Source organism: Leuciscus leuciscus (assembly GCF_965113295.1).
Source record: "Leuciscus leuciscus genome assembly, chromosome: 12".
In the NCBI taxonomy this organism is placed as follows: domain Eukaryota; kingdom Metazoa; phylum Chordata; class Actinopteri; order Cypriniformes; family Leuciscidae; genus Leuciscus; species Leuciscus leuciscus.
Window position 1 is genome coordinate 24,906,490 of NC_138736.1, and position 25,127 is coordinate 24,931,616.

General features: G+C 38.5%; 1 protein-coding gene and 2 long non-coding RNA genes across 3 annotated transcripts in view; 2 read left to right on the forward strand and 1 right to left on the reverse strand.

Annotated features, from left to right (window-relative positions):
- fkbp10a (FKBP prolyl isomerase 10a) overlaps positions 1-25,127 on the reverse strand; it is a 346,331-nt gene that overhangs the window by 196,811 nt on the left and 124,393 nt on the right. The gene's annotated exons all lie outside the window — the stretch shown is intronic.
- Positions 1-25,127, forward strand: part of LOC309511573 — a 246,062-nt gene that overhangs the window by 113,665 nt on the left and 107,270 nt on the right. The window lies entirely within an intron of this gene.
- LOC309511585 lies at positions 15,099-16,980 on the forward strand. The gene is made up of 3 exons (XR_014210696.1): positions 15,099-15,430; positions 16,139-16,220; positions 16,533-16,980. It is a non-coding gene; the product is annotated as an uncharacterized lncRNA (long non-coding RNA).

Sequence of the window (25,127 nt, forward strand, 5' to 3'; positions counted from 1 at the left end):
TTTTCTCCGTTGAAACCTATAGGGTCGCTGTGTCCAGTTTATATACTGTCCATGATCCCTCTGCACATGTCTACAGATCTTTTTGGCACTATCTTTCCGCAGAGTGTGTAACTACGATCCACACGTGTAGTCAGCCAATCAGGGTATAGGGTATAGGGTATTGCTTCAATGTGATGTCACGCCCCCTCAAGCCCTTTTCAAAATAAGAGCTGACACTTCTCGGATGGGTGGGCTGGGCTCACTGCCATTTACCGTTGCCGGTGTTGTACCGAAATCCGACTCCCCGGACAAATCGCACTCCCCTTCGCGTGCACGCGCAAGCGAGTTTAAATGCACTTCCTTTGCTATATCCGTTTATCGATCGATTTTTCACACAGCAAGCACCCAGATCCTGCATGGATGCTTTGTCTACACTTAAATAAATTAACAGAAAGTGAACTAGTGTGGATAAAAGATGCAAAAAACAAACACAAACAAACAAAATGATGGCAGATCGATTCAAACTATAAACTTCGACGGGTAAGGAATAAAGCTACCAGCTATCAAAACAAAACTGTTAATTTCACTTAATTTAACTGAACTTATCCTTTGTGTGTTAAACACGCTGTGGTTCATAGGAAAATATTGTATTACTCTCCCCATTGCACATGAATGTCATTAAAAATAATAATATTGAACCTTTTTTTCACGAAGATAGGCTTTAAGAGTTCATCAAATATATATTGTATATACACCTAAAGGATTATTAGGAACACCATACTAATACTGTGTTTGACCCCCTTTCGCCTTCAGAACTGCCTTAATTCTACGTGGCATTGATTCAACAAGGTGCTGAAAGCATTCTTTAGAAATGTTGGCCCATATTGATAGGATAGCATCTTGCAGTTGATGGAGATTTGTGGGATGCACATCCAGTGCACGAAGCTCCCGTTCCACCACATCCCAAAGATGCTCTATTGGGTTGAGATCTGGTGACTGTGGGGGCCATTTTAGTACAGTGAACTCATTGTCATGTTCAAGAAACCAATTTGAAATGATTCGAGCTTTGTGACATGGTGCATTATCCTGCTGGAATTAGCCATGGTGGTCATAAAGGGATGGACATGGTCAGAAACAATGCTCAGGTAGGCCGTGGCATTTAAATGATGCCCAACTGGCACTAAGGGGCCTAAAGTGTGCCAAGAAAACATCCCCCACACCATTATACCACCACCACCAGCCTGCACAGTGGTAACAAGGCATGATGGATCCATGTTCTCATTCTGTTTACGCCAAATTCTGACTCTACCATCTGAATGTCTCAACAGAAATCGAGACTCATCAGACAAGGCAACATTTTTCCAGTCTTCAACTGTCCAATTTTGGTGAGCTTGTGCAAATTGTAGCCTCTTTTTCCTATTTGTAGTGGAGATGAGTGGTACCCGGTGGGGTCTTCTGCTGTTGTAGCCCATCCGCCTCAAGGTTGTGCGTGTTGTGGCTTCACAAATGCTTTGCTGCATACCTCGGTTGTAACGAGTGGTTATTTCAGTCAAAGTTGCTCTTCTATCAGCTTGAATCAGTCGGCCCATTCTCCTCTGACCTCTAGCATCAACAAGGCATTTTCGCCCACAGGACTGCCGCATACTGGATGTTTTTCCCTTTTCACACCATTCTTTGTAAACCCTAGAAATGGTTGTGCGTGAAAATCCCAGTAACTGAGCAGATTGTGAAATACTCAGACCGGCCCGTCTGGCACCAACAACCATGCCACGCTCAAAATTGCTTAAATCACCTTTCTTTCCCATTCTGACATTCAGTTTGGAGTTCAGGAGATTGTCTTGACCAGGACCACACCCCTAAATGCATTGAAGCAACTGCCATGTGATTGGTTGATTAGATAATTGCATTAATGAGAAATTGAACAGGTGTTCCTAATAATCCTTTAGTTGAGTGTATATGAGGCAAATACCTGTCTTTTTGTTTATTTGTTTTTTGCTTAATTGCGTCTTAAAAATAGAAATAAAACAAATTATTAGTGATAATTGACACTTAAAGCTAAAAATGTAAAGAAACCTTAGACATTTTTTTTTTATTAATAGTTATTTTCCAGCACATTAGGGCCCCAAAAAGCATTATTTATTTCATTCATTCTTTCAATTTTACATCTTACATAGCTTATGGATATACAATTAAAATAGCTGGAGCAATTGCTTTGCGGTCAGGTACCCTTTAAAAAAATAATAATAATAAATAAATAAAAAAAACTGCTAAAAAACAAGATGGGTTTAGCAGGGGGAGTGGGATATTCACAGCATTAAAATACGGACTGGTGAAATCAGTTGATTGTAACTCATTTTGTGTGAGTATATACTGTACATACATGTTACGACATCCAAATAAAATGTATTTAATAATTTTATGATTATATATTTTTTTAATATCCGATATTTTTTTTATTTTAAAATATTTTAATAATAATTCATATAATAATTTAATAATAATTAAAATATATGTATATAGTTTTACTTAGAAATTAGTTTTATGATATATTTTATTAATATTATTATATTAATATAATAAATATAATAATTTAATAATAATTAAAAAATATGGTTTACTTGGAAATTGGTTTTATGATAAATATTATTTTTATTATATTAGTATTATGATAGATATTTTTTATTTTATTTATTTTGAAAATATATTTTAATAATAATTAATATAATATACTCTTATATATTCATTTACGAATAATAAAAAAATATACATATATAGTTTTACTTAGAAATTGGCTGAATGTCGAATTCATCTACGGGCGGATGTGCACTTGTGAAAATCGCGCGCGCTAATTCATTCCAGGCATAGCTAACGGTACCTTGTTTGCACACTTAATTATCACGTTGTTTTTCCAATGGATCCTGGGATTTACAAAGAAATGTTTTCCTACATACCCTGATGGGTGGAGCAAGACAGAAAAAAAACACACTGCGAAAAAAAGCGCACAACTTTGAGATTGAATGTAATATATTATTATTTTTTATTGAAATTTTAACTTGTAATGTGATGTGATTTGTATATATATATATATATATATATATATATATATATATATATATATATATATATATATATATATATATATATATATATATATAGTAATTGATATATCATAAAATGTTTCATATAAATTTACGTTGGCTTCACCAATTCAATATAGGCCTACCGTACACTTTATAGCCTACAGCTCATACACACCGCGTTATCAGGATTTAGTTAAATTATTTAATAGAACAGAATAACCGAATTAAGCTATAATAAAGAATACATAATTTTACTAGTTTTACTTCTAATACACACAACAAAATATTTTTTAATTATATTTTGTTTAAAATTCAGTAGGCTACTGCAGTTGTGTTAAAAGTTCCAAGTTTCCCAATTTATGTGAATATGTTTATTTACAGATATGCATATGCAATATCCACGTTCATATTTATTAGCTAAATTACTTGAATCCACGGCATCGAGGTAAAGTACCGTGACGACGAGTTAAAGTACCATGATGACCGTCCTAGGCTTTGAGGGGAGTGTGATTTCACCAGTCCGTATTTTAACCCTCTGAGGTCTGAGGGGTTTTTGGGGTCCTTGAGATGTTCTGACATGCCCTGACATTTGTGCTTTTTTCAGTTGCTTATAAACATATTAATGGCAAAAAAAAAAAATGACACTCTATTTAGCACAAACAGGGCTACCATAATATGTGAGCAACAAGAATGGACATGTTTGCATTTTTGAGAGAATAATGTTTATGCATGGTTATTGAAAAAACAAAAAACTAAAGTTTCTGAAATAAGGCCACAAAACACATACTAAATATGTGTCAATAAGACTTTTGACTAATGAATGTTGTCGCCTAGAGTTTTTTCTTCAAAATGATGTGAAAATCACCCTGCCTTATCATTCACATAACACAATACATTGATTTAAATTTTACAAAGCACTTTCTGTTTGGAAAGGCAATATTCGAGTGGGCGTCAACGATCCAATGACACCATCATGCATATTTAGTGGCTCGCACCTGAGGAGACAATGGGGCCCGCATACTTAATGAGCCATTCATTCAGGTGTGTCACCTATAGCCACAAGAAAGAATGCAAGAGCAACAGTTGGAAGCATCTCAATTTTTTTACAAATTGTGCTTGCAAATTGGCCTATAATATCCAAGGAAAACATGTCTAGTAATTGTGCAGTTAATTCTCATACTGTATTTTCAGTTTTGGAATATTTATCCTCTCCCCAAATTTGTCACTAATAAAACAAAATAAAAATTATTTAAAGAAAAGGCTTGTATTTACCTTTTAATAGTTTGTTTACATCTCCCTTGTAAATATATATTTTTTATTAAAAAGGTTACAATTACAACAACAATTCAAGTGTAATATTTCTTTGTAAAAACTAAAGTATACATTTTATCATACATATTTCAAAGTTAAGGATTTGATTGATTATTTGATTACTTTATTTTTGACAAAACATACTATATTTAACATATGAGCAAACATTGGCAAACAAAAGCTTATTTGAGGTGGCAGATATTTTACAGTAAAAATGTATAATCTATCCAAAACTAATCAACGAAATGTTGTCTTTCATATGTCTGTAACATAGGTCTTTCGTTTTTATTATAAGAAATATAAATGTTAATTTGCAGTTTAATACGTTGCTTATACAAATACATTTTATTTCAACATATTTTAGTCGATTTTTACTCAGTATAGCAATACAGTTTGCTAAAAGCGAAACATTCATTCACACACAGAAACGCCTGACTGTAACGTTGTTTTTATGAAATATTAGGGCATATAAATGTTCATTTGCAGTTTAATACGTTGCTTATACAAATATAGCCTACATTTTATTTCAACATATTTCAGTCGATTTTTACTCATCTTAGTATAGCAATACAGTTTGCTAAAACATCATCATTCATTCACATACAGAAATGCAATTTAAATTGAAACTGTCTTTTTGCGAGATGTGGTCAACAGTGCGCATCTCTGCCGTTCATTCATTCACAAACAGAAACGCGATTCACTTGAGAAGGAAAAAAAACTTACTTAAGTATTCCTCAGCTCAGTCGGATCCTTGCTCCTCGAAATACCCGCACTTCTGAGGTACATTTTCCATTATTATTATTCCTCACAGCGCTGCGAGACGGTGTAAACAAGTACAATGATCTGATTAAACTTGTGTTTTCTCGAGCTGATATGGGGGCGTTCACAGGATTGCGTGGATTGCTTCAGTAATTTGCGTTTGAATAGCGCGCGCTCTCTCCGTGGGCGGGGTCACATTAAAAATAATTAGATGAGATGAGAACGACTGACATCTCGCTCTTTTCTTACAGATTACATGAACTGAGAATATTTGTTTTTTATATAAATTACTTCATTTAAAAGAAGAGAATTCAAGCAAAACAACCACACTCTCTCAGTACTTTTCAGTACATTGCATTTTACATTTATGCTTTCGCTTTTTATCCAAAGCGACTTACATTGACTCACATCAAGGAACACATTTACATTCTTTATAGTTCTTGCTTTTCCCTGGGAATCGAACCCATTACCTTGGCGTTTCCTGCTACAGGAAAGCAGTACATCAATATGGCTGTAAGGATGGATAATTTAATTTAATTTGTAATAATCCCAGAGTCACTCAACTGCTGTACAAACAGAGTATCATCGGAAGAGCGTCTATGACACCGATATGAAAGGCTCTGTTTCTACTGTGGACAATCAGGTCATCAGTGTGCTGCATGTCCCGATAAGCCCAAGTCTGCCAAGATACCCAAGTCTCAAGTGAGTAAGGAAATTTCTTCTGTATCATTTCATCAGAGTTTCACACTACCGATAGCAATTGATTATAATGACCTAGTGAACTGTGTTACAGCGTTAGTGGACTCTGGGGTAAACTTAATCCATCATGAACTCGTCACAGCACTCAATATACCAAACATATCATGTACACCATTCATAAACATCACAGCCGTTGGTAATAAACCTATAGGAACCGGTATCACAAAACAAACCATTCCCCCGACTCTACGCATTGGTCTGTTCCACTCAGAAAATATTTTGTTATATGTGATATTCTCTCCCCTAAGTACCAAATCATCCTGGGTCATCTGTGGCTAACCATTCATGATCCTCACATTTCCTGGGAACAAGGTGATCTCATCAAGTGGTCAAATTATTGTCAACTACATTGTTTTATGTCTCTCCACTATTATTGAAAGTCCTGATGTCCAAGTTTCCACTAAGATTATGCAGAGAATAGCAGGGCCAAAGCAACCCAACTGCCCCCTCACCGTCCTTGGGATTGCGCCATTGAACTCCTGCCAAATGCTGCTCCCCCTAAAAGCAGAATATACCCCCTGTCACTTCCTGAGACTTAGGCCATGGAGAATTATATTGAGGAGGCATTAGCTTCAGGTTTCATACGCCCTTCCACATTTCCTGCGGCAGCAGGATTCTTCTTTGATGAGGAAAAAGATGGTCCCCTTAGACTAGAGACCTGCGCGGGACACAATTTTCAGTCCCACTCCCGCCCGCTCCCGCAAAGATTTGTCATTTTTAGTCCCGCTCCCGCCCGCATCTGTGATATTATGTCCCACTCCCGCCCGCAAATGCCCGCAAGACAGCAGGCTTTCTGTGCTATGTTCACTTTCTGTCTCACGAAAGGTCTTGGAAAAAAATGCGATTTGTGTCCGTTGTATGTTAACACCTTTTGGCATTTATCGCAGCAGGCAAAAGGTAGTTGATTCCCCTCTCCATCATGCACAACCGAAAAAGACTGCCAAATGTCTGATTTGAGGTTTCGTGATATATTTTTTTGTAGTAAATGTGCCTTTCTTTAGAGAAGAAGCGCTTAGGCCTATATCTGAAGCACTAGAGGTGCTCTTTTCCTCGTCCATGCTGTCTATTTTGAACTTGAAGCTTTCGAATTCGAACACGGAGCAGCGGGAAGGAATTGTCTCTAAACAAGTGTGCGTGAGATTAGGCCCCGCCCTACCCCAAACGACAACATCCAAGTTTAGGCTGCTTAAAACGTTTTTATTGCTGCCAAACAGAATCTCCCTCACAACTACAAATTATGTACGCTACTTTAATCATTTATATATTTTACTTTACACTCATATTTAATTTGCGGGAGTGCAGCGTATCATCCCCCCCGCCCGCACCCGCAAGTGCACCTTCATCATCCCGCCCGCTCCCGCAATGACCTTTCAAAATTTGTCCCGCGCCGCTCTGTTTTGCGTCGGGTAGTCCCGCGGGAGTGCAGAACTCTACCTTAGACCCTGCATTGATTACTGTAGCCTCAATTCCATTACATTCAAGAACCGATTTCCGCTGCCGTTAGTTCCTTCTGCACTGGAACAACTGCGTGAGGCTCTTATTTTCACCAAATTACACCTACAATTTCGACCTTGAGTTGATAGTATTGGCCACAGCATTCTTTTAAATAGACTCAAAAAGGATGTTGGCATTAGTGGAATTGCATTAGCATGGTTTAAATCATACTTATCTGACCGTTATCAGTTTGTAGCAGTAAATGAAGAGATGTCTTATTGATCACAAGTTCAGTATGGAGTACCACAAGGCTCAGAACTAGGACTGTTGCTGTTCACTCTGTACATGCTATCCTTGGGAGATATAATTAGGAAGCATGTGTTACGTCCTGTGGACGTATTTGTGAATTGTGCGCTCTTGGGAGAGTGATATCACCTATTGGGCAAGTTATGCATTGCATGTTTTCTTCTCTTGCTCGCTCTTTCTGTCTCTCCCTGTTATAGATCGCTAATTGGATTCCAGCTGATGTTCAATATTCATCAGTACTGAGTGAACGCTACAGAGATCCAACGTGTATAAGACTGCAAAGAAACAATGCTGGAGTGCTGACGGCTACGCGCTCACTTTTTGTCCTGATCCAGACTGGTTTTCTTTTGTATATTTCAGTGTGACCGAGTGCGGTCTTTATTACCTCTTAACTTTGTGAATGAATTTCTCAATTACAAACTATGAGAGAGCGTGTGAACACTAGGGTGGGTGTGTTTATGATTCTTTTGTGTTATTTTCTAATTTATGTAAATACCTTTGTTTGCCTTTCTTTGGAAGCTTTAGGGAGAGGGTGAAGTCCATTTTCTTTGAACTTAAGTTTTTTTTAGTTTTTTTTCTTAGTTAAGGTTATTTAGAGTTCCGTGTTTAGTTAGAGGACTTTTTGTTTGTTATGTTGGCCTGGCCCTCTCCTGAAGATTTGCTTCCTTTGTTATTAATAAAATTGTTAGTTTAGTTTTCACTGTTATGCTGATGATACTCAGCTCTATATTTCTTCACGCCCTGACGAAACTTACAAATTCACAAAATGAACGGAATGCATAGCTGATATAAAAAAACTGGATGACTAGTAATTTCCTAATACACTGTAAAAACGGCAATTAATTAAATGTTGGAAGAGCAAAACTATTTAAGTTGAACTAATATTCATGCTTGGGGTTAGTTGAAAGCTGAAAACCATGACAGCTGAAAACCAATCTCTTCCGTGAGCACTTAACCTCATAAAAAAAAAAAAAAAAAAAAAAAAAAAAAATTCCTTTCCCTTTGAAACATCACTTATCAGGCTTATGCTACTCTGAATAATACCTGAACTTCGTATTTTGAGCACTTCTTGCGTTGTTGTTGTTTTTTGCCTCTTCATGATGACTCGCTTAATTTAGTCCTAATTTGTAAGTCGCTTTGGATAAAAGCGTCTGCTAAATGACTAAATGTAAATGTAAATGTAGTTAAGAAGACATATTATATTAGGTATATAGACAGTATATACATGTTATAGTATAATACTATAACAGTATAACTGTAAAGCCCAATTTATACTTCTGCGTCGAACTTACGCCGTAGCTACGTCGTAGGCTGTGTGTAGCGCGCGTACCCTGATGTGCACCTCTCCAAAAATTTAACAACGCGTCAACTCTACGCGGACGCAAGCGCTGTGATTGGTCTGCTAGGACCGCTCCCTCGGGTTTCACATGCTCCCTCTGCGCGCCTGAACGCGGACAACGATGCAGAAGTATAAAGGCTGATTTATACTTCTGCGTCGGACCTACGCCGGAGCCTCTACGCTGTAGGCAACGCGTTGGTTTTCATTTATACTTCTGCGTCGTTGTCCGCGTTCAGGCGCGCAGAGGGAGCATGTGAAACCCGAGGGAGCGGTCCTAGCAGACCAATCACAGCGCTTGCGTCCGCGTAGAGTTGACGCGTTGTTACATTTTTGGAGAGGTGCACGTCAGGGTACGCGCGCTACACACAGCCTACGACGTAGCTACGGCGTAAGTTCGACGCAGAAGTATAAATTGGCTTAACCCATATGCTGTCACTAAAGGGTTAACTAGTCGAGTGTCAAATTACATGATGCCAGTAGAGGGCGCACTAGCACAGTTTTTTTACATTCGTCATTGGGGATTCTCTTTTGCATCAAGCTGCATTAGAAAAAAGCTCTAGTTCACGTGGCGAAAATAGATAGAAAAACAGTAATATCTAGTCAATTCTAATCAGGAGTTGTGTGGATAAGATAATCTTTAACTAGTAACCCGAGGACTGCATTGCGGGAGACGCTTTTCTGTTGTTCTTCACCGTGTTTTCTGCCGAAACCTCTGGTGAGTTTCTGTTGTCTCAATGTGCTCATTAGCTTACCATATTGCTAGCTAACATGAGGTGATGTTATCAGTAAACAATATTAGGTTTTAAGATCTCATGCTATTATAATAAAACCAATCGGAGTGACATGAGACTCGAGAGTATTGTAAGATGTTTAAATTGCACTTAGCTCATAATGTGTGAATTTTGTGTTTTGCTAAACTGAGCATTCAGCTAAGTACTGGGTTCTAAATGTGTTTAACTGAGGTAAAATGACTAATGGGGAAATAATGCATTCATTTCATGTTGTTTAATAGTTTAATAGCATACAGTTCATTATATGTTATGATTGAAAAATGCATTAATCCTGTAAGGAACATTTATTTAGGAAAATAAATGCTATTGTTTAATTTTGTACTATGTTTTGGCTTTGCCAGTGCGAACTATGGTCTCTAGTCAAACAGACTTGTGTGAAGCATAGTCGTAGAGTGATTTGAACAGTTCTCTTATAATCATAGCTAATGGTTTTAAATGTGTAACTGGTTTATTGAGAAAAGAAAAGTAAATTAGGTACCATATATGGAAAGGAGATATAAAGAATTATAATTGTTTTTTATCTATTCTGTACTGCCATGTACAGATTGGTTTTTATCCTGGATTCAGTTTGGTTCCAAACCATACTGACTTCGATGGCGAGCCTGTCCCACTGAGTGACATTCTACAGAAGGAACGTTTGGACGCAGTGTGGCCAGCTGTGTCGGATTCTCTTCTGCGGAGTGACTGAACTGATTCGTATCCAGACCTCGGATATTGGATTCCATAGATTCCAGATAAGGAAACTTGAATGTGTTTTGGTTTACTACCCGGGTAGAGTGACTTTCTATTTTCCCAAGGACAATTTATTTTGTTTTCCTATTTTTTTTACTAAATGAAAGAGCTCCGTTTTATTTTGGGGTATTTTCTAATGTAAGAGAAAATAATTCTGTGAATAGTGTGTTGTACAGTGATTGTATTATAAACCTGCCAGCTGTTCTGTTTCAAAAAAGTTAAGTCTCCTTGTGAGTCTTGTCAATTACTGCTCAGAGCCTAGGTAATAGCCATCATTCTAATTCAGGTTAGAGGTGCTACATAAAGCTTGTCGAGCCAGCCAGCAGTTTGTGGTTATATCTATACGTATACAGAACAGCTTTGGCACATTTGTTCACAATTCATCATAATCTCTCAGACTGTAAATTGATGTGTTTTATTTTTTGGGTTGTTTTGCAATTTCACTTAATGCAACATGGATGTTATTCAGTCTAAGAACATTAAGGTGCCCAATTCAGTCCTAATCAGTGGGCTTTCTGGTACTGATGTAGATGATGAGGTGGTCGACGTTTTGGAGAAATATGGGTCCATTGAAAGAGTAGTTAAGATAGAAAGTTCTGATCCTGATTTCAAGAACACAGCTGTTGTTGAGTTTCAATTTGGTGCAGCTATTCAAACACTCCAAAGTGACTTAACATGTCACAGACCCTCTTCTGATCCTAACATTATTCATCACATCCAGCTTTTGTCTAGCATTTACACTGCTAATGTAGGATCAAGCTTAACCCAGTCCTACCTTTCTGAGTTAAAAGATGTAGCAAAAATGAGTGGTACAGATTTTGAGAAAGTACTGCTAGAGGAGTTGGTTAGAATTCAACACTCTGCAAAGCAGGACCGGCCATTTGAGCATGAAGACCCCTTGGTCAACATATCCCCACTGTATACCCCTGATACAAATACAGTGGCAGCCCCGGTAACTGACCAGACCCCAACTGAGCCAACTACTCAGTCCAAAGTGACAATGAATATGGATAGCATTTCATTTCCACTCAAACAGGCTTATGAGGTTCCATGTAGTGGTAGTAGAGCAACCTACCAGCTAACACCTGAACAACTTACTACACCTGAAGTCCAAAGAGTGGTAGTAGAACACATCGTAAAGAGCAATATGTCATGTCGTCAACACCTTACAACTTTTCCAAGTGAAGGCCTTTCTCTGGAAAAACTCCATGTCCAAGCCTAGAAGTTGATTATGACACCTGGCATAGCAATGCAGAGTTTTACCTCACAGATACCACAGTCTCTGACAAACAAGTGGTCAGAAAGATTTCAGAAAGCCTGCTTCCTCCAGCTGCCAATGTTGTGAAACATCTAGGGCAGGGCTATTCAATTAGTTTCATTCGAGGGCCGCATTTTCAAATCGAAAAGTTGAGGTGGGCCGGTGGGTTGGTTTGGGGGTTTAGCTTATTTATTGAAACATAACAGTTTCAATAAATAAGTTAAAGTAACCCTAAAAAAGTATGGTATTTACTTGGAAATGTGATACCCAACAGTATGCAAATATATAAAACCATAATAAATAAAAACTTGATAATTTACAGCTGTGTACAACTATTTTCCTTGGAACAAATAAATTATTTATACAAACGTATAGCTGTTGGTGAGAAATAATAATAATTGTATTTATAATAGTTATGCTTAAATGAAAATATTCTGACAGCGATTCTTGATAACCACAGGCTACTCGCTCCCACGTATAAAAAATGCCTAAACACAAGTTAAAAACTATACGCACCTTTACAAAGAAACTGACATTATTTCATAACAAACATTAATTATATATTCCTCTACCCACCTAATAAATCTAATGCAATATAAATCACTATATTTACTATTATATAATATTATAGTATATATAGTATATTTACAATATTTATTTATTACTACATAGTATTCAATATAAATATTGCACATTTCTGCCCAACCCATGGTAAATTACTACAGTACATTCATGGTAAATGTCTGTAAGGGTGATTAGGGGATTTAAAGTCTTCTAATTTCGTTCATGCCACAATGTTTCTCCTGCTTTCCTCATCAGTCTTGTTGGGAATGTTGAGACTGTTTCATCCGATTTAATACTAATTAAATCAATGAGTGATTTGTGGTTTGTAACAGAGAGGTTTCTGTCGAACTGAAACGCTTCCCACTGGATGTCGCAACGCTGTTTAATATAGTGTCCGGGACCGGGAGTAAACGCAACTCCGTGCTGGGCCGTGTTGAAACAATCAGAAACAACTGAAAACATCGCTTTTTGTTGTTACTGTACTGAACGAGAACCCGCTTCAGATGATTCAGTGACGGAGCGGTCTGAATGAATCCGAATTTTAGACCGTTATGCAAGTGCGTTTAGAATCAAACCAAAAGAATGATTCATTCATGAATTGGTATCGCTGGTTCAGTCGACATAAATTCGGGACACATAGAATAAACTGCTGAAATATTCGCACGTAAAGCGTTTCTCAGGTCAATTGGAGCGAGTATCAAACTGAATTAGTCGCATCGCCAGGAAAAGAGGAGGAGGGAGGTTGGTGCCATCGGGCCGCATGGAGATGATTGGCGGGCCGCATTTGGCCCGCGGGCCGCCAATTGAATAGCCCTGCCTCAGTCCAGTTCCCGTGAATATCTGAGTGTTCTTGACTCAGCTTATGGTACTGTGGATGATGGTGATGAACTCTTTGCAGCATTCCTAAACACCAACCAAAACGCAGGTGAAAAACCTTCTGCTTACTTACATCAACTACAGGCTACATTGAGCAATGTAGTGAAAATAAATGGTATTGCTGCTGGAGACTCAGACCGCCAACTGCTGAAACAGTTCTGCAGGGGATGCTGGAACAACAGCTTCATCACAAATCCCCAGCTGGAACAAAAAAAGAATAATCCACCCTCATTTCCTGAGTTGTTGCTCTTACTACGAACTGAAGAGGACAAGCAAACTGCCAAGTCCTGCCGCATGAAGCAGCATCTTGGATGTCCCAAAACTAAAGTCCAGTCTAACTCCCTGAATATGTACGACTTTGACACTGATGAGAAAGACATAGCAGCTGCTGCTGCAGAAGACACCCCTGATGCGGGTACAAAGAAAATGAAAAAACAAATAGCACAACTTCAAGCCCAGTTGGCAACCCTGAAAGCATCGATGGATGAGTCCTCAGCAAAGGCTACCACCAAGACATTTAAGTCAAAGAAATCTAAGCCTGCAGAGCCTGCAGAGAAATCACCACAGCACAATGTGGGAAAATCCAGCAAGAAACCTCGCCCATGGTACTGCTTTAACTGTGGTGAAGATGGACATATAGCCCCATCCTGCAGCAATGAGCCCAACCCAGTCGTTGTTGAGGCTAAACGAAAAGAACTCAGAGAGAAGCAGCGGTTGTGGGAAGCCCAAACTCAGCCAGAGTTAAACTAGGTTCTGTTCCTGTTGAGAAATAGCTCTATATCTCAGACAGGCTGAAGCGTTAATTTAACGTGAAACGATTGTATTTAACGAATGTATTTAAACAACAAAAACATTTTAATTAGGGATGCACCGAAACCACTTTTTGCAGAACGAGTCCGATACCCAAACTTTCATTTTTGGTACTCATCGATACCAAGCACTGATACCTGAATTTTCACTGCATTTGTAATTTTTAAATGTATTAGTAAATAAACCAAAATAATATAAATCATATTAGTTGGCTTAATTTGTTCATCAAATATATATTTATTTCAGTTATTTTCATGCTTAATTAAGCCTGCTAAAATGCATTGTTTGAGCTTCTGTTACTGTCACTGTTCATTCTATTGCTCTATCATATTTTATCTTTCATTTAATAGCACAGCACATATGCTGAGGATTGGGTCAGCTGTTCAAATGTTTAGATACCAGTGAAATATCAATAATTTAATCGAATTTTGATACAACAAAAACTACCAGCCTAATTAATGTGAATTTAAAACATTATTAAAGACAAGTAAACATTCAGTAACAAAATAAGAACAAATAATCGAATTACAAATAGGACAAATAAATACAATAGAACAAAGAAAGGCTACAAATGAAATAAACAGTGTTTTTAGAGTTTTTTGGGTAGATCTAACAGGTACAGAAATGTTTAGTTTTAATCCAAATGACACGTGCTGAGTGAACGATCAGCAATCAAGAGGCTCAAGCATTCATCAGAAGTGCACTCTCTCTCTCTCTCTCTCTCTCTCTCTCTCTCTCTCTCTCTCTCGTCAGTTAGCGTTAATAATAATAAGCTACATGTCTCGTTTTATTTTCTTTGCCATTGACATCCGACTGAACTACAAACTTTGATGTCTGTTTAAAGGGATGTGCTCGACCAGCTCGCGCATCTGAGCCGGTGCGCGCTCAATCCACCACGCGTTTTTCTCTTATCAGCTCGGGCACACCACAGCTATGTGTTATACACACACTGCCTGGTGGGCCTATCGGTTGTTGGTATCGGAGCATTTTTACGAGTACGAGTGCATGAGCTCGGTATCGGTGCATCCCTATTTTTAATAATTCAAGTACTTTTCAAGTACCTCTTCAAAAATATGCCTGTTTTCAAGGGTTTTCCACACTGTAAAAAGGTTTTCAAGCAGTACTTCATCCAATTAATAATTTGTCTTTCAATTCAGTTTACCATTATTTGTTTTATTTTTCAAATAATATTTTTTTCGTTCAAAACATAGTTAAATATAAATATTTTTCATTAAGAGCTCAAATAAGAAATATTTGTTTCGACGAATGTACAATTTCAAGGTTACACACAGGATTGCGCATGGGCATTAAACACAAATCTTCTCGACGACAACGACCACGTCAGCAGCAGACCGCTGTAACCGCTCTTCTACGTTCCGTGGATCACTTTGCTGCTCCAGAGAGAATCAGATTTCATCGCGGATAAACTGAAGTAAGTGAAACAAACAACCATTTAAATGTGCTGCTGTATATTTAGAAGCCTGTACAAGACATGTTGCTCTGCCGAATTTATCTGTTAGATATCGTTATGTAACTTACGTTAGTTTAAAAATGCGTTAGCTAGCTTAGTTTACACTTGGCAAGTTAACGTTAATGTGTCGACGTTAATCAATTCCTGACCGATTGCAAAAGGGAACATATACGTTTACCCCTGGCTTATTTTGATTTTACAATGGTAATTAACGTGAACGTTTAATCACTGAACATAACGTTATCTCGATGCAGCGTCATAAGAACGACGTTCTCTAGTTAAAACCATAGAAACCTGATCAACAACTAAGGAGCTGAAGTTAACTTACATGTAAAAGGACTGACGTTCACTTGTGATTAATGGTAACGTTATCTAACACGTATGACTGTCGACACTCACAATGGTCATTTACATGGATTGTATGCATAGAAGTATTGCTGCATTGGCGCCAATCGGTTGATGTCGGTTGGTTTTCAAAAAAGTGTAGTAGCAGCTACTAGCCAGAGGACTCTGGGGGGGCAGACATTTTTTCGTGGCGTTAGTAATAGGATTGACACACTATTGAATCATATATTATAATAATTATTATATCAACTGATAACGTATATTGTGCTAAAGTTTGTTGACCATAATGTACCCTCATGCCAAATTTGTACTATCTTGATGCAGGATACTGACACCGATACAAAGAGCACTGAAATATCTCATCCATATGGGAGAAACAGTGGAGGACCTCATCAAAGATTTCCTGGTAAGGAAAGATTACTTTAGAGATGTGAAAATGCTAGATATGGCTGTCCACTTCAAAATTAGCCATCAGACTATGTTCAGATATATGTCTGATAACAGTCTGAAGGCTAATTTTAAATATAGAAACAATTACTTTCAGCTAAAATCAGAGTTTGTGCAACTTATATTTATATGTCAACAACAAATTGGAGTAAATTTTATAATTAGTTAGAAGTATTAGTATTATGTAAACTAATTTGGGGGGAAACCCAAGCTGTATTGATTCCTTATTCTTTTTTTCTTTTTCTTTTCTCCTTCCTAAATTCTTTTCCAGGTGTTGGAGAAGGAAGAGGCTGAAAACACTCTTCAGAAGAAACCATGGAAATATTTGTCATCAGAGATGCACAAGCTGTATACCCACAAACATTGGAATCATACTTGAGGGTCAAGAGGTTCTGAGGGACTTGCTGTCTGTCGCAAATGTTGAAAAAGTTGAAAATCTGACACGAAATTGTGGATGTGTGGAAGTAATGTATATAATAATTTAATAAATATCGATTTAATGAAAATTATGTGTCTTTTTTATTTGATTTTGGACAAGATTAATTAATGTTCCTTAATGGGAAATATGTTTTATTGAATCCATATCTTTTTGTTTGTTTAAAATAAATAATTTCTATTAACTTGTATTTTTAAAAATGAGAAATAATTGTATTATTAAATCAATATCTATTTAATTGGAGAAAACAAATAATTTCTAATACATATTTATTAAATGAGAATTTTTGTTTTGATTAAATCTATATATTTTTGTTTAGATCAAAAATAGAATTTTAATTAATTGATTTTTTTCAACAAGAAAAATATGCTTTGTGCCAAGTTTTATAAAATAGTTTTCATAGACATAGAAAATATTGGTAAGGGCAAGTTATTTATTTTTCATTGGCTCAAGTTATAAAATATAGATGTGAACCATTACCCTAAAATTTTTTAATTGGATGAATGAAAATATTTTTTCAGTGCAGGACTTAAATTTCAAAAAGTCAAATTCAAGTACTTCAAGCACTTTAAGCACCTTGTATGCTTATAAGACAGTTGCAGCTCATACAGAACGCTGCCGCCAGGATTCTGAGCAGAACCAGAAAATATGAACATGTCACACCAGTCCTCGGGTCTTTACACTGGCTCCCAGTTACATTTAGGATTGATTTTAAAGTATTATTACTGGTATATAAATCATTCAATGGCCTAGGACCTCAATACATTGCAGATATGCTCACTGAATATAAACCCAACAGATCACTCAGATCATTAGGATCACATCAGCTAGAAATACCAAGGGTTGACTCTAAGCATGGTGAGTCCACTTTTAGCTATTATGCCAGCCGCAGCTGGAACCAGCTTCCAGAAGAGATCCGATGTGCTTCTACAGCATAACTGAGCGGAATCAGCGGATGGATCCTACAACACTTTGATAAAACCTTTATTGTTTAAATCTTGAATTTAAGCCGTCTTATTTTTTTGGCAATAAATGTCAAATAAAAGCACATCGCTACATTTATAGAGATTGGAAGGAGCTGGATTATGGCTCATTTGACTTCGCAGAAGGATCTGGAATATAGCTCATTTGATTTCGCGGAAGGATACTGTGGTAACTTGGTATGAAAATACCACACAAGAGAGAGAAATGCAAGTGGGTAGGTTTACTAATAACTGCTCTTATTTTACAGGATTACATCAGCACGACCTGGCTATCCCACATAACTGAACATACAGCAGCAACAGGTAATTCCCACAACACAAGCATATACACCCCCTAGTGGTAGCACTGGAATTGCTAGAATGAACTCAATCTACTACATCTCTTCCTCCTTAAAGCTAACACAGTCACACACGACAACTATCAATTTGCCTTTTTTTTTTTTTTACAGGAACTAAACTAAACTAACTAAAATCTAAATTAAATCTTCTTGAATTATTTAACAAAGTCTTTCAAATATCTTGGTTCACGTTTTTCTCTGGATGACCTCCTTATGGTCAACGACTCTGGTGGAAGAGCGTCCGCCCCCCACACCTTGTGAAATTGTTCTGTATCAGCCTCAGGCTCTGCTGGTGTCACTGACAACAGTTCTTTCTGTTCCCTTGGCTCTACAGATACAGACTGTCTGCTTCCCTCTGCAATACCTCGGGTATCCTGAATACTCGCAGGCTCCGGGGCTGTGAGTGTGTGCCTCCTACGAACCTGATCTATGTGCCTTTTCCAGGTCTGTCCTGTTCCTGTCAAGACGGCATAAGACAGCGGACCGGTACATCTATCAACCACAGCAGGAATCCATTGTGGCCCGTAGCTATAATTTCTCACACCCACAGGATCACCCACTGAAAAAATCCGCAGGTCAGCACTGTTGCCATGGTCTTCTTTCTGTTTGAGCTGTTTCTTTTGCACTTTGGCTGCCAGGTCCGGTAGAAGCAAATCAAAAGTTGACCTTAAACGTCTGGACATCATCATTTCGGCAGGAGACAACCCAGTTGTAGTTTGTGGCGTAATCCTATAACTGAACAGGAATCTACTAACTCTTGTCTCCAAAGTTTCTCCCTTTATTTTCTTAAGACCAGCTTTGAAGGTCTGCACAGCTCTTTCCACTAACCCATTCGAGGAGGGGTGGAAGGGTGCTGTCCTAATGTGCTGAATTCCATTCTTCATGAATTCAACAAAATCAGCACTTGTAAAACAAGGACCATTGTCTGATACCAACATCCGTGGCAGGCTGAATACGCTAAAACTTTGCCTGAGCTTTTCTATAGTGATTTGAGAGGTGGCAGTAGTTGTTGGGTATGCCTCCATCCACTTCGAATGTGAGTCCACGACAATCAGAAACATCTTGCCTTGGAGCGGACCAGCATAGTCAACATGAATTCTGGACCAGAGAGTCGCTGGCCAATCCCACGTGTGTAAAGGAGCTGCCGCTGGCGCCTTTTTATATTGTTGACACACTTCACACACTTGAGCCTCTTTTCCCACGTCTCTGTACATATTTGGCCACCAGAAATAAGATCTGGCTAATCCTTTAATTTTTGACACACCTGTGTGAGCCTGATGAAGTAGGTTTAACAATATCTCTTGCCCCTGTGTAGGAATGACAACTCTAGCTCCCCACAATACACAGCCATCCCTGACACTTAGCTCCGTTCTCCTCTGATGATAAGTCCATGTTCCAGCACTTGAGGCCAGCCACTCTGGATGTATTCACAAACCCTGGACATCACTACATCACGAGAGGTCCAACGTCTAATTTGAGAAGTATCCACCGGTGCATCACCTAATATATCCAGCATTAACACCTTTTCAGCTTTTCTCTCCTCTGTTGCCTCTTCCTTGATGGGTAGCCTGCTTAAGGCGAGACACTACAGGTGAATAGGGTACATTTTTTAACTAGCAGATATCACCATGAAACTTTCACAGTTGATTACCTACATTAAGATGAGAAAAAAAAATGTATTACAAGTTTTCTGTAATTTAATGTTTAAATATGCAAATTAGGCAATATCTAATTAAATATGCGCTAATTTGTATATATTTTAAAAAACGAAATCTGAGTATTGGATAAAGCCAGGTTAAAACATTTTTTTTCATTGTGTTCACATATTAGATGGGAAAAAAATTACAGAGGGATTTATGGATATCTACTTTTGTTATCCTGTAAATCATAATATACTGTCAATAGCTTTAAAAAAAAAAATTCGCCATGTTTTTTGGAATAAAATGTTATGTATATCAGGCTAGGAATAATATATTTACAAATCCCTCTGTAAATGTCTTCATAATATAACTAGGTACAAGACTGGAAAGTTTGGTGAATATAGGTGCTACTGAAGTGGATATTTCGGACTTGGAGTATGAGATAAAGGTCATTTTGAGAAAACGGGCTTTAAAGATTTATCATCAGCCAATGAGATTGCGCATTCAGCCCTTTTACTTTCACGATTGGTTGCTGATAAAAAGGAAATTACCATATTTGGATCCGACAGCATTGTACAGTGAAGAGAGAGCTTTCCAGCGGTGTCTGTGATGACAGAGAGCAGACAGAGATCGCGGATCGGCGGGATGATTTACAACTACAACTTTTGTTGAATTTATGCGAAATCTACTGATGCAAACAGACAAAGTGTAGTAAAATAAAGCCCTAAATGTGTATTTCAGACTTTTTTTCACCACAGTCTGAAAGAAGACATGCTATTGAGGACAAATATCCAAAAATCTTAAAATTGACCAGTAAAAAACCCCCGATGTTTTTGCCTGCCGTGTCTCGCCTTAAAGCATCGGCACAGACATTAGCTTTACCAGGCCTGAAAACCATGGTATAGTCGTAGGCACTCAGGATCACGGCCCACCTCTGAACTCGCGGTGAGCCCATCTGGGGAATGGGTTTCTTCTCATTAAAGAGTGAAATCAATGGTTTGTGGTCCATGCAGATAGAAGGACCTTCAATACATGTATTTGTGGAATTTCTGTATTCCAAAAACTACTGCAATCCCCTCTTTATCCAGTTGCAAGTATTTTTTTTTCAGCCGCTGACAGTGCACGAGACATGAAACTTTTTGGCCGTTCGCTGCCATCTTCCAATCTGTGTGATAACACACCCCGTAGGTGATGCGTCACATGCTAATACCAGATCACTACCTGCCGAATAATGTATCAAAACATTTGCAGATTGCAGCAGCATCTTTGAATGCTGGAAGGCCTCTTCCTGTTCTGCCATCCACTCCCAGTGCTTTCCCTTTCTTAAAAGCTCATACAGCGGTGCCAAGCAGGTCGCTAGATTTGGGCTAAATTTTCCATAGTTGTTTAGTAACCCCAGGTAGGCCTTTAGTTCTGACACATTGGATGGAGCTGGGGCCTCTACTATCGCCCTCACTTTCCTATCCACGGGTTGGAGACCTTGAGCGTTCACTTTATGACCGAGGTACTCAATGTCATCCTGCAAGAACACACACTTCTCTCTTTTGAGTCGTAGCCCAGCGTCTTCCAGCTTTTGCAACACTGCCCCCAGGTTGTGGTCTGTCGTATCCATGCCCGTTATCAATATACCGTCTAAATAAACTGTTACTTTAGGAATCCCCTGCACCAGTCCTTCCATTATTCTCTGAAAAATAGCAGGAGTTGACGCCACTCCGAAAGGTAACCTCTGGTAGGTGAACAGACCTCGTTGGGTATTTATTGTCAAATACTTTTGAGACTCCTCATCGAACACCACCTGCTGGTAGGCATGACTCAGGTCCAATTTAGAGAACTTTTTACCTCCAGACAGTGTGCTGCACAGATCCTCCAAGCAGGGAATTGGGTACTGCTCTAAGGATGCTGCTCGATTGACAGTCAACTTATAGTCGCCACAGAGCCTTATGGAACCATCAGTCTTCAAGATTGGAACCACTGGTGCAGCCCACTCAGAGTACTTTACGGGTTGGATGACCTGCTCTTTTTGTAGGCGGATTATCTCCTCATCCACTTTGGCTCGCATTGCATAGGGCACCGATCTGGGGCGGAAAAACCTAGGCACTGCCTCTGGAGAAACATGAATTTTTGCCTGAATTCCTCTCAACGTCCCCAGTTCCTCTATAAAAACTTCACTGTGTTTCACCAGTACTCTGCGTAATATATCATCTTCTGTTTAAATCGACAGTACTTGTCTGTTATGTTTAATCTGGTCCCAATATAATTTTAATTCTGCTAACCAGCCTCTTCCCAGCAGGTTTGGACCATCTCCAGCCACTACAACAACAGGACTTGTTTTCTTTTGCTCTTGGTACTCAACTGCAACCTGGCAAGTTTCTCTCACTTTGATCGGTTGTCCCGTATACGTTTCCAGTTTAATTTCAGTCGGTCTTATTTGTACATTTTTCCCACTTTGTCTAAATTCCTTGAATGTTTCCTCATTTAAAATGGTAAGACTGCATCCAGTGTCTATTTCTAGTTTCACTTTGTGCCCGTCTATTTGCATGTCCACCGTATATGGCTGCACTTTAGTCGGATTTTGACTTTTAACTTTCCCTATATACAGTGATGTAGTGGTGCCTGGAGAAGTGGGTATACTCTTAATTTTTGCCCACAATCTTCTTTTTTTTTAAGCATCCCAGCAAAGGATGAACGCTCTGTGTTATAAACAGTGACATGTAAGACCCGTCTTGCATATTAGTTCACCTCAAAATGGGCCAGTAGTATTTGCACATTATCACTTAACTTTTGCTGCTTGACTTCACGGAGAAAGGATCATTATGAAATTAATATTAGCCACAGAAAAGGTGCAGTTTTTGCAATGAATACTGAATTTTAATTATTTATTAATACTAAATAATTATGAATTTTGAGTGACTATTTCTTAGTCCTTCCACACATGAAAATTGGACAACTATTCAAGGGATCACTGCATCACTGTCTTTACTGGGTGCAGGTCCGTACGCAGGGTTTTATAAATACAGAGGCCCCAAAAATAATCCTACTAGGGGGGTTCGGGGGTATACCCCCTCGAGAAAATATAGATTTTCCTGATCTCGACATGTGCATTTTAAGGTGTTTTGAAGGCCAAAAAAATGGACAACAGTAGCTTTAAAAGCATGTCAGTGGGCAGTAGCATGAAGTATTTTATCAGATATTTTTAAACATGAGAATCGCAATGAATGATCCCCACTACAAAATGGAAATGCAGAATGTTTATGCTTATTGTTGACAAATTATACACAATCACATATTCGAAACGGGAATGGCCTTAAATAAGAAATGATTCAAGGATTATTTTGCATAGATGTTACATTTCAAACAAACGCCAATGCAATCTTTCTGTGTCCAGAGGCATATGAGCAATTAGTATGAGCATCAAAGATAAGTTTCAGCTACTTTTTCTTTCCTAAATTAATCAATGTTTTTGGACTAATCTGTTCATTTAATCAATGGTTCAATTGCTCACTCATAAAGACAGTCACTTGTCGCCACCTTCTGGCTTAATGATGCAAGTTGCGTAAACACAAATAAGCGGAGCGATACAAACAGTGAAAAGTCCCATTGCTGATAATGGGGGAATATTCGAACACATTTCGAGGTAATGTTATACAAATACATTTATACATTTATATTTATAATAATAATGGCAATATATTTAATAGGGTGCTTGTGTTGTTAAATTGAGGTTATAGTATCCACTGTCTTTGATCAAACTGGTTATTTCTGTCGGTCATTTAAAACTTCTATCGAAAAACAGCTGTTTAGTTTAGCTACTTGCATTTTATCTCGCACTGTATGATCATTAATGAAGCGTGAAGCGTCGTGTTGGGATTCGCGCTCGGCTCGCGCTTCTGTGAACATAAATCCTGCTTGCTTTGACATTGGACTCTAACATTTTTACATTGACGAGCGGGTGTTTGAGTGCTGAAGCAGATCAGATGAGAAGGTCAGTTATCGTCGCGATTGGCGAATCATTTGCAGCACCAAATTAGAGTTATTAGGCAATTATTTCACAACTTTCATTATATACACTCAACAAAATTACTGAGGTCTGGACCTCGGGGACCTGGTTACGGCTCTGACTGGGTGTTTTCACACGCACATCAGAGGGGATTTAGAAGTGGGTATACGCAATGCCAACTGAACAAGAAGTGGGTATATACGCCGTATACCTGCATATACCCTGCACTACACCAGTGCCTATATATTCCTTAATGCAACCCAGTGTGAATGTATCATCAGAATCATCGCTGTCCTCCACTTTATATGCACAATGACGTCATCCTTGGCTCTTTTTATCTCTGATGTCTCTTTCTCTCCCTCTACTGGCCGTTTTACCCTTATCCCTACAAGCTCGCGATATGTGACCCATTTTACCACAGGCATGACATTTCTCTGTTTTAAATCTGCACTCATACGCAGTGTGATTTGTTCCCTTGCATCTGTAACAGGACTTACTTGCTGTACTGGCTTGCATCCCTTTATCACAGCTCACTCCGCTGACCGTGGTGCTGCACAACTTGTGACATGCCGTTGCTGCGCTGTTATTTCGCAGGTCCTGCGCATTTTTATCCGCCGCCTCCAAGGAGAGCGCTATTTTCAGCGCATTATCAAAGGTCAGATTTTGTTCTGATAACAACCTCCTTTGGATTCGTTCATCATTAACGTTCATCTGGTATTCATCATACCAGTCTGTCTCTCAGCATCTGTTGCAGTGTTTCACCATAATTACAATCCTGCGCGAGTTTGCGCAGCTCAGCCACAAAGTCAGTTACTGTCTCCTCCGGCATCCTCACACCTGAGTCAAACTTGAAACGTTGAACTATCTCGGTCAGCTTCTGGTTGAAATGGTTCTTTAACAAGTCCACCAGCTGAGCATATGACTGATTTAGGCGTATCAGGGCTCAGCAAATTTTGTATTAAACCCACCACACTCAGAAGGATAGCTCTTTGCTTTTCGGCATCATCAATGTCATTTGCTTCAAAGAAATTATCCAAAATCTCACAGTACTCTTCCCGTGATTGTGTTTTCTCATCAAACGCCGCTACTGTCCCAATCGTTGCCATGTTTCACCTTGATAACCAGCCTCTCCACTCTTAAATTACTCCATCATACAACTCTCACGCGTTCACCAGTGGTATTTTATCCTCGTCGCAAAACACTGGAATTGCTAGAATGAACTCAATCTACTACAGATACAGCACATTTAACCTTGCGGATTTGACCAGGCAGCGGCTGCGGTACTGCGGGAGACATTTTGTCAAGTTCATGCTTCAGGTAAGTGGCACTGAAAAATGATCCTTTTCAGACATAATATAACGACAAAAATGTGCAACATAATCAATGTTTTTGTGTTTTTATGTCCTGAGACGTATTTGTGATTGGTATTTAGAAATGTTTTATAAGTTAACAGATATGTCAGAGGGAAAGTT